This window comes from Arachis stenosperma, chromosome 5 (genome assembly GCF_014773155.1).
Source record: "Arachis stenosperma cultivar V10309 chromosome 5, arast.V10309.gnm1.PFL2, whole genome shotgun sequence".
In the NCBI taxonomy this organism is placed as follows: Eukaryota; Viridiplantae; Streptophyta; class Magnoliopsida; order Fabales; family Fabaceae; genus Arachis; species Arachis stenosperma.
Genome location: NC_080381.1, coordinates 85,826,950 through 85,837,665, shown reverse-complemented (window position 1 = coordinate 85,837,665; position 10,716 = coordinate 85,826,950). Strand labels below are relative to the sequence as shown.

At 36.4% G+C, this 10,716-nt stretch overlaps 1 non-coding gene across 1 annotated transcript; it reads left to right on the top strand.

Annotated features, from left to right (window-relative positions):
- The first annotated feature begins 739 nt into the window (after positions 1 to 739).
- On the top strand, positions 740 to 843 carry LOC130984377 (small nucleolar RNA R71). Its single transcript, XR_009088316.1, has one exon. It is a non-coding gene; the product is annotated as a small nucleolar RNA R71 (small nucleolar RNA).
- Positions 844 to 10,716: the final 9,873 nt, after the last annotated feature.

Here is a 10,716-nt window from a genome sequence, read left to right as displayed (position 1 = left end):
TTTTTGGATTCTCTTCTGTATTACGTGGGAGAGTACTAGGAGGAGTTTCAGTAACTCTTTTACTCAGCTGACCCACTTGTGCCTCCAAATTTTTGATGGAGGACCGTGTCTCAGTCATGAAACTGAGAGTGGCCCTAGATAGATCAGAGACTATGTTTGCTAAGCCAAAAGGCTCTGTTCAGAATTCTCTGTCTGTTGCTGAGAAGATGATGGAAAAGGTTTGCTATTGCCAAACTTATTTCTCCCACCATTATTGTTATTGAAGCCTTGTTGAGGCTTCTGTTGATCCTTCCATGAGAAATTTAGATGATTCCTCCATGAAGGATTATAGGTGTTTCCATAGTGTTCTCCCATGTAATTCACCTCTTCCATTGTAGGATTCTCAGGGTCATAAGCCTCTCCTCCAGAGGAGGCTTCTTTAACACTGCTGGATGCAGCTTGCAATCCAGTCAGATTCTGAGAAATCTAATTGACTTGCTGAGTCAATATTTTATTCTGAGCCAATATGGCATTCAGAATATCAATCTTAAGAACTCCTTTCTTCTAAGTCACCCCACTACTTACAGGACTCCTTTCAGAAGTGTACATGAACTGGTTATTTGCAACCATCTCAATGAGTTCCTGGGCTTCTACAGGTGTTTTTAGATGAAGGGATCTACCAGCAGAATGGTCCAATGACATCTTTGACATTTCAGACAGACCATCATAGAATATACATATGATGCTCCATTCTGAAAACATGTCAGAAGAACACCTTTTGGTTAATTGCTTGTATCTTTCCCAAGCTTCATAGAGGGATTCACCATCCTTCTGTCTGAAGGTTTGGACATCCACTCTAAGCTTACTCATCTTTTGAGGTGGAAAGAATTTGGTCAAGAAAGCATTGACCAGCTTGTCCCAAGAGTTCAAGCTTTCTCTAGGTTGTGAGTCCAACCATGTCCTAGCTCTGTCTCTCATAGCAAAGGGGAAAAGCATAAGTCTGTAGACCTCGGGATCAACCCTATTGATCTTAACAGTATCACAGATCTGCAAGAATTCAGATAAGAACTGATGAGGATCTTCTGATGGAAGTCCATGAAACTTGCAGTTCTGCTGCATTAGAGAAACTAATTGAGGCTTAAGCTCAAAATTGTTTGCTCCAATGGCCGGAATTGAGATGCTTCTTCCATAGAAGCTGGAAGTTGATGCAGCATAGTCACCAAGCATCTTCCTTGCATTGTTGGCATTGTTGTTATTTTCGGCTGCCATGTCTTCTTCTTTTTCGAAAATTTCTGTCAGGTCATCTCTAGAGAGTTGTGCTTTAACTTCTCTTAACTTCCTCTTCAGAGTCCTTTCAGGTTCAGGATCGGCTTCAACAAGAATATCCTTATCCTTGTTGCTGCTCATGTGAAAAAGAAGAGAACAGAAAAGAAGAGGAATCCTCTATGTCACAGTATAAAGATTCCTTTATGTGAGTAGAAGAGGAGAAGAAGAGAAGAATGAGGTAGAGAGAAAATAAAGAGAATTCGAACACAGAGAGGGAGAGAAGGTTCGAATTTTAAGAAGGAGAGAAGTATTAGTAAATAAATAAATAAATAGAAAGAGATGAGAGAGAAGAGAAATTCGAAAATATTAAAAGAAATAAAATTTGAGTTTAAAAACAATTAGTTAATTAAAAAGGTTTTTGAAAAAAGTTGTTAGTGGTTTTCAAAAATTAGAGAGAGAAAAGTAGTTAATTGAAAAAAGATTTGAAAACAACTTTTGAAAAGATAAGAAGTTAAAAAAAATTTTTGGAATTAAGTTTTGAAAAAGATATGATTGAAAAAGATTTGAAAAAGAAATTTAAAAAGATTTATTTTGAAAATTGAAGTTGATGACTTGACTAACAAGAAACTAAAAGATATGATTCTAGAATTTAAAGATTGAACCTTTCTTACCAAGAAAGTAACAAACTTGAAATTTTTTTGAATCAAATCCTTAATAGTTAGCAAGGTTTTCAAAATAAAAATAAAAGGAAGATTTTGAAAATAAATTTTTAAAATTTTCAAAAATATTAGGAAGAAAAATGAAAACGATTTGATTTTTGAAAAAGGTTTGAAAAGATAGAATTTTGAAATTGAAATTTTGACTTGACTTAACAAGAAACAACTAAATTTTAAAAACCTTTGACTAAGTCAACCCAAAAATTTTAAAATTTATGAGAAATAAGGAACAGATATATTTTTTATTTTTGAATTTTAATGAAGAAAAAAATAAACAACAAAATGACTCAATACATGAAAATTTAAGATCAAAACAAAGAAAACATGCAAGAAAACTTTGAATGTCAAGATGAACACCAACAACACTTTGAAGATCATGATGAACATAAATAACTTATTTTTAGAAAAAAATTTAAGAAAAGAAAGACATGCAAGACACCAAACTTAGAAATTTTTAAACTTTTGACTCTAAAAATTCGAAAATGCATATGAAAAATAAGAAAAGACACAAAACAAGAAAATCACAAGATTAAATAAAGACAATCATCAAGAATAACTTGAAGATCATAATGCATAAATTTTCAAAAATTTTTTTGGAAAAAACGAAAAAGAAGAGAAAAATTTTTTGAAAGATTTTTGAAAACTTTTTGAAAATAAAATAAAGGTTGAAACAAGAAGAAAATTACCTAATCTGAGCAACAATATGAACCGTCAGTTGTCCAAACTCGAACAATCCCTGACAACGTCGCCAAAAACTTGGTGAACGAAATTATGATCACACTTTTCACAACTCCGCACAACTAACCAGCAAGTGCACTGGGTCATCCAAGTAATACCTTACGCGAGTAAGGGTCGATCCCACGGAGATTGCCGGCTTGAAGCAAGCTATGGTCATCTTGTAAATCTCAGTCAGGCGGATTCAAATGGTTATGAGGTTTTGATAATTAAAAGAGAAATAAACCATAAAATAGGATAGAGATACTTATGCAATTCATTGGTGGGAATTTCAGATAAGTGTATGGAGATGCTTTGTTCCCTCTGAGCCTCTGCTTTCCTATTGCGCTCATCCAATCATGCGTACTCCCTTCCATGGCAAGCTGTATGTTGGTGGATCACCGTTGTCAATGGCTACCATCCGTCCTCTCAGTGAAAACATATCCGCTACGATTTCCCGCATGGCTAATCAGCTGTCAGTTCTCGATCGTGTCAGAATAAGATCCATTGATCCTTTTGCACACTGTCACTACGCCCAACAGTCATGAGTTTAAAGCTCATCACAGTCATCCCATCCCAGATCCTACTCGAAATACCACAGACCAGGTTTAGACTTTTCGGATCTCAAGAATGCTGCCAATTGATTCTAACTTATACCACGAAGACTCTGATCTCATGGAAAGGAAGGCTCTATTGTCAGAAGAGGCAACCATGCGTCGTGAACCAGGAGGCCAAGAGATACACACTCAAGCTCTTGCAGATAGAACGGAGGTAGTTGTCAGGCACGCGTTCATAAGGGAGGATGATGATGAGTGTCATGGATCATCATATCCATCAGGTTGAAGTACGAGTGAATATCTTAGAACAAGAATAAGCGTGAATTGAATAGAAAAACAATAGTACTTTACATTAATTCGTGAGGAACAACAGAGCTCCACACCTTAATCTATGAGGTGTAGAAACTCCACCGTTGAAAATACATAAGTGATGATGGTCCAAGCATGGCCAAATGGCTAGCCCCCAAAACGTGATCAAGAGATCAAAAGTGATCCAAAGATAGTCTCAAAACTGATCTAAAGATATGAATATAATAGTAAAAAGTGCTATTTATACTAAACTAGTAAACTAGGTTTACAGAAAATGAGTAACTAAGTGTAAATAGTGCAGAAATCCACTTTCGGGGCCCACTTGGTGTGTGTTTGGGCTGAGCATTGAAGCTTTCACGTGCATAGGCTCTTCTTGGAGTTTAAACGCCCGTTTTGGTGCCATTTTGGGCGTTTAACTCCAGCTTTGGTGCCAGTTATGACGTTTTACGCCAGAAAGGTCTCTGGTGGGCGTTTGGACGCCAGTTTGGGCCATCAAATCTCGGGCAAAGTATGGACTATTAAACATTGATGGAAAGCCCAAGATGTCTACTTTCCAACGCAATTGAGAGTGCCCCAATTGGACTTCTGTAGCACCAGAAAATCCACTTCGAGTGCAGGGTGGTCAGAATCCAACAGCATCTTTAGTCCTTTCTCAGCCTCTAAATCAGATTTTTGCTCAGGTCCCTCAATTTCAGCCAGAAAATACCTAAAATCACAGAAAAATACACAAACTCATAGTAAAGTCCAGAAATGTAATTTTTGCATAAAAACTAATAAAAATATACTAAAAAGTAACTAAAACATATTAAAAACTATGTAAAAACAATGCCAAAAAGCGTATAAATTATCTGCTCATCAGCGTGCGCACGGACCTGTGTGTGCACGCACAAGTCTCGGCCTAGGCGTTAATCAGGTCAAGACCCCTGTTGAGCTAGCAGCATCCCATCTCTTCTTCTCCATTACTGCTGCGCCACCCTTCTTTCTCTCTCTTCTCTCTCTCTTCTTTCTCTTTTCCTCTCTTTCTTTTCCTTCTCTACCACCGGAGAGCTTCTTCACCTTTGTGGAACTCCGGTGTATCTCCGGCAAACCTAACCGCCGTGAGTTCACAGTGGCTATAACAAGTGCCATTTTTCTATCTTCTCATCTTGCTTTCTTCACTCTTTGATTTTTAGGTTTTTATTTCCTTTTTATGTTGATTTTTTTGAAGTTTTTTTTCTTTTCTTTTCATGTTAATTATATTGAACTTATTGCTTTATTTAGTTATCTTGTATTGAAAGTGTTGATCTTGGAATTGTTGGGTTACTTTTGATTGAATTTGAGCTTAATTGTGATAAGTTTGCACAATGCACATCATATGTTTGATTAAATGCCTAAATGACACTCTTGTTTGATTCATATGAGATGGCCATCATATGCTTTCAACTTATCTCTTGTTTGGAATATTCTATTATTTGTGCAACTTCAAATATGATTTTTGATAATGATCAACTTGACATACCAATACGTTTCATTGTCTCTTGAACTTGAAGTTCCAAACACCCATGTCTTACATGACTTTTGATTGTTAACGGGTGATTTATTTGCAAATGCATTGTTCTTAGTTGAATTTAATTTTTGTTGTTCATCTTAGCAATTTAATTGAGTAATCACATTACAAATGTTCAATTTTTTTTATGTCTTGATCAAACATCTTTTGGCTCTAACTCAAGAACATTGTATATGTGATTATCACTTCTTAAAGATGAACAAATGACACTTCACATTGCTTGAATGGTTATTGATGTTGTGCAACCTTCTTAATAATAAACTTTCATGCCCACAACTTCAATAACCATTTCTTTCAAAGAATTCAATTAAGTCATTTGGTGCTTGCTTAAGGTTGTTTCCATAATTAATTCTTTAAACTTGCAACTTAAGCACTTGATTGTGAAGCATTGAACTTTGATTGTTTTAATAGTGTGATTGTCGTTTTATCTAGCCGGTGTGTGAGTTCTAACCATGCGCACTCTTGGAATACACACATTGTTTCATCTCAAATCACACTAGTTTGAGAGCTTCTCAATTAAGAATTTTAATTCTTCTCTCCATTGTTTGTGCCTCCTCATTATTCTTGTCTTATTGTTGCCATGGAATATTGAAATCTTTGTTTATAATTCTCATTTTTTATGATGCGGAAGAAAGGTAAAGCACCGGTCACATCACCGGTTGTGCAACCAACAACTCCTCCTCTTAATACTTGGTTCATGGATTGCCAAAGTGAGAGACCAAGTGTCTTGGTTAACCGAAGAGCCGACTTCCAATATGAAGCATTCGAGAAAAGAACAATCCATTGGGATAGGACACTAAAGGTTCCAAGCAAATACAAGGAGATTATCCAAGAACGGATTGCCTCACTTTATTGGGGATTTCTTGAGTAAGACCCCATTGAAGTAAATGAGTCCATGGTGCGAGAATTCTACGCTAACTATCAAGCTTGGGAAGCGGAGTTGGTATTCCTCCGGGGGAAGATGTTGGACACTTCCAACAAGGCTCTAGAAGCACTTCTGAAGATTCCCCACATTCTGCTTGCGAATGATGATTATTCAAGGATGTCATTGGCTCCTATTCTTAAGAAGATTGATCGTCCGGGTCCATCCTGGGAATATGGCAAGGGAGGAAAATTTGTTCCTGCTAGCATTGCCTATTCCAATTTGAATGCCGAGGCGCGTATTTGGCATCAGATTGTGGCCGACTATATAGTTCCTAGCACCCATACTACCCATGTCAGACTAAAAGCTGCTTTGCTAATTTGGGCTATTTTGGAGGGAAGGAAAATAGCCATTGTACCTTTGATACGAACATCAATTTGAAAACCCATTGAAAATAAAAAGATCAACATTCTTTTTCATCGATGGTGATGCGTATGGCTATATGATGCGCGAAAATTTGTCTCTCAACAAATTTCCCTTCGGCAAGTATACCGAATTTGTCATCAAGTAAAAACTCACAATAGAGTGAGGCTGAATCCACAGGGATTAACAGATTAAGCAATCAATAGTTAATTGATTATTCTAGTTAGACGAATCATTAAGGAGTGGGGAGCAACAGGAAAAGTAAATAGCACAAAAGTAAAGAAAGAGATAAAGTGCAGAAAAGTAAAATGGCAAGAAAAGTAAATGTAAGAACTAAAAATAAAATAAACATTGGGATCAAGAGATATTGCAATCCTCCGGATCAAGTTCATTCTCATCTCTTCCTCAATCAATGCATTCATTGATCTCCTGGCAATCTTAAGTGATTGGATCCCAATTCCTTGGCAATCCAATCTCTCTAAGCTTGAACAATTTTCCATTTCCTTGATTTAATTGCTCATGGGTAGAGATGAAGTTTGGTCACTGATTATACCACACACATTCATAGATCAAAGTATTGGTAGGATTAAATGTCACAATATCCATTCAACCCCCAACCTAATCCAATGTGAGAGAGCATTTCTAGCATGATTTCCTCATTCCTCTTCCAAGGTTCAGAGAAAATCCAAGTATGAGCAATTTTTCTTTCGAGACAATTACCCAATTGGATGAAGATCGAAAGCTCTCTAGTAAAATCACAAGAAAAAAAAGAAGAAGAAGAAGAAGCACTACAATTGATCCATTGAATCACAATAGAGCTTTCTAACCCAATGAAAAGAGTTAGTTGATCATTGCTCTACCAAAATAGAAAAGAAAAAAGTGCAGAAAAGTAAAGATGAAGATTAAAACTAACATTGAAACTTCAAAATTCATAAATGAAAAGTACAAAGAAAAGAAAAAGAAGGAAAAGTGTGTGAGGGGAGGGAGTCCGAAGACCCCTCTTCAATCCCCCAATTCCATAATTCCCGTCTAGAAAAATCCTTTGAATGTAAAAACTAAGGCCCTTATATAGGCTCTTCTAAATTACAAAATGAAATGAAATTAAAAGCAAATTACAATTAAATGAAAATTGCTATTTTAGATACTTCTTATGGCCTTGATTGGTTGATACTTGTGGGCTTGCTTGCTTGAGGATGGGTGGTCCATGAAAGAGAAGTAAATCAAATTGAGGTCCAGGTGCTAATGTTAGTGCTACCGTTAGCCACACTAATGCTACAAGTGTGGCGTTAATGCTGAAGTTAGTGTGGCTAACGTTACACTTGCTACCCAGTTGGTGTTTTTAGGGCTTAAGAGATGCCTATTGTTTGTGCTCCAATTTCATGCCCACTATAAAGTATTATATATATTTGGAAAGCTCTGAATGTCAGCTTTCTAACGAAACTAGAATCACATCAATTGGACCTCTGTAACTCAAGTTATGCTCCTTTGAAGGGGGTGGGGTCGCTGGCATAGTCGCTAATGTTATTGGAAAAAGTGAGCCACAATAACGTTAGCGATCAGGGGATTAATATTGCAAGGTTCTGAAGTTCAAACTTAATGTCCACCCCATACTATTATATATTTTTGGAAAGCCCTGGATGTCTACTTTCCAACGCTTCTGGAAGCGCATCATTTGGAGCTTTGTGGCTCAAGTTATTCTTGTTTGAAGAAGGCATGGTCAGGCTGCCGGGTGAGATTTTGCCTACGTTAGTGTCCACGTTAGTGTAACTAACGTGGCCATTAACGTGGGTCTTCCTTTGCTTCGCTATCATTATTGGCACTCACTTTTGCCAATAACTCTGCTCCTTGTCCCTCTTTCCCACGTTAATGGTCCACGTTAGTGTAACTAACGTGGTCCTTAACGTAGGCATGCCAAGGCTCAAGGGCGTTAGTGACACTCACCTTTGTCACTAACGCTACAACAACCCCTCCTCTTCCACATTAATGGTCCACGTTAGTGGTGTTAACATGGCCATTAACGTGGGTCTTCCTTTGCTATCTCCAACGTTAGTGACAAAGGTTAGTGTCACTAATGTTGGCACATCATCCCTTGCTCCATGCTACCCTTCACGTTAATGGCACTAACGGGGCTCTTCTCTGCTTCTTGTTACCTGAAATCAATCAAACAAAGTGCATCAAAGTCTTGCTCTTAATCATGAAATTATGCATCATCCATTTTATCATTCAATTCATGCATAATTCTCATGAAATCATTCAAAATTCACAATATTTGCTTGAATCATGGTATGAATGCATTTTTAACCAAATATTTGCTTATTTCCTAAGAAAATACATGAAATCAACCTAAAGCATACAAAAAATGGCTAGTAAAACTAGCCAAGATGCCTTGGCATCACTATAGCAGCAGGGGTAGAGAGGCAACCGACGAACGAGGGGGTAAAATTCTTTTCTTAGACACTTTGCAATACCTTTTAGTTCCCTTTCTTCATTTTGCAATTTTGTTTTTATTGCACTCTTTTTGGTTTGTGTGTATATATTCTTTAGTGCTTATAGTTATATGGTAGTAAATATTTGCATGTTGCATGATAGAGTGAATAAGTTTAGTAAAACAACAAGAAATTTTCATGAAATTCTTCTTAGGGCATGCCATTGATTGAATTGAAAAATTGTTTTTCAACTTGCTTGGAGTATTCTTTTCATAAAACATAGAAAAAGAGCTAGAACAACATACCTTGTGAGATTTGAGATCTAATAGATGGTTACATATTCTCAACCATAAAGTTTGTTCTTGTGTGTTTAAACTCCTTTTTTATTGTGATCTTAGATTTGCATGAATCTTTATGTCCTGTATTTGGTGTTTGGATGCATTTAGTATGATTGAGGCCATTCTTGATATTAAACTCACTAACTCATATGACCAACCCTTGCATTCACCTTTGTAACCCCTTTTGAACCTTTAAATCCCCTTTTGTTCTGATTCTAAGCATATTATTCTCCCTAAAGCAAAAAACCATTAATGTCCTTGAATTACTTCTTTGATTAGCTTGGGTGGAGTAGTGTGTTACTCAAAGTGTGAGAGAGAATTAATGGGAAGCATTGGTGATGAAGTTACATGGGGTATTCATTGTAAAAAATTGGAAAGTGGGTAAATATTCATGCATTCATTGTTCAAAAACATATGCATCTCTTGTTGTTGACAAAAACAAGAAAATTTTTATTTTGTAATTTAAAATATATATATATATATATATATATATATATATATTTGTGCATAATAGTATATGAAATAAGAAGATAAATAAAGGATGCATATGTTTGTGTTTTGGAAAGAAAATGCATAAGTAAATGTGAGATAGGAGATAAATGGGTAGTTAGGTGTTTTGTTAGGTGTATATAGAATGATATATGATTAGGTGGACACTTGAGCTAATTAAAGATCTAATTCACTAAGTCCACTTAACCATATTGATCTTACCTTAACCCTAGCCCCATTACAGCCCTCCAAAGACCTCATGATATTTGTTTTCATGCATTAAATATTAGTTGATTGTGAGATGACTTGCAAATCTTTGAAAAATATGATTAAAGGAGAATTGAGTGATTAAGCTCTAAACACTGAGCGAATAGAGTGAATACACATCCGGTGAAGGGTTTGATCACTCAATTCTATGTTCTTGTCTCTTATATCGTATCTTCTTTGCATTCTAAATCTACATGGCACCAAAAATTAGAGAATCCTCAAGGAAGAGTGATGAATCCATATTTTATGATGATTTTTGGTTGAAATTGAGTGGATTTCATCGTATAAACGTACACTTATTCCATTAAATAACATGCTTATGAGCTTTCCTCCTAAATTATGCTTAATTATGAAAACATGCTCTTTTGTGCCTAATTTAGTCAATTTTATTCCATTTGTCTTCCATTCGATACCTTGAAGTTGTTTGTGAGTGATTTCAGGTGTAGGAATGGCTTGGTGAGAATGGAAGAAGAGCATGCAAGGAGAAGGAAGCATGATGAAACAAAGGAGAAGAGAAAAGCAATGTGTGCGTACGCACAGGTACCAAAGCAGAGCGAAGCATGCGCGTTGCATGATCATCCAAAGTATTGCGAAGTGTGCATTTGCACAACCCCTTGTGCGTACGTACAAGTACTCGCACATGCCTTCATTAAAAACGCGCATTGCTCACATTCTTGATGGATTGGAAGCCCATTTCTGAAGCCAATAGTTCATAATAGAAGGAGAAAACATTATGGAAAGAGAGCGTATCATTAGGATAGTTTTTAGTAGTAGTAGGAGGCTTTAGTTTAGTTTTCTCTCTAAGTTTTCTCTCAACACATTAG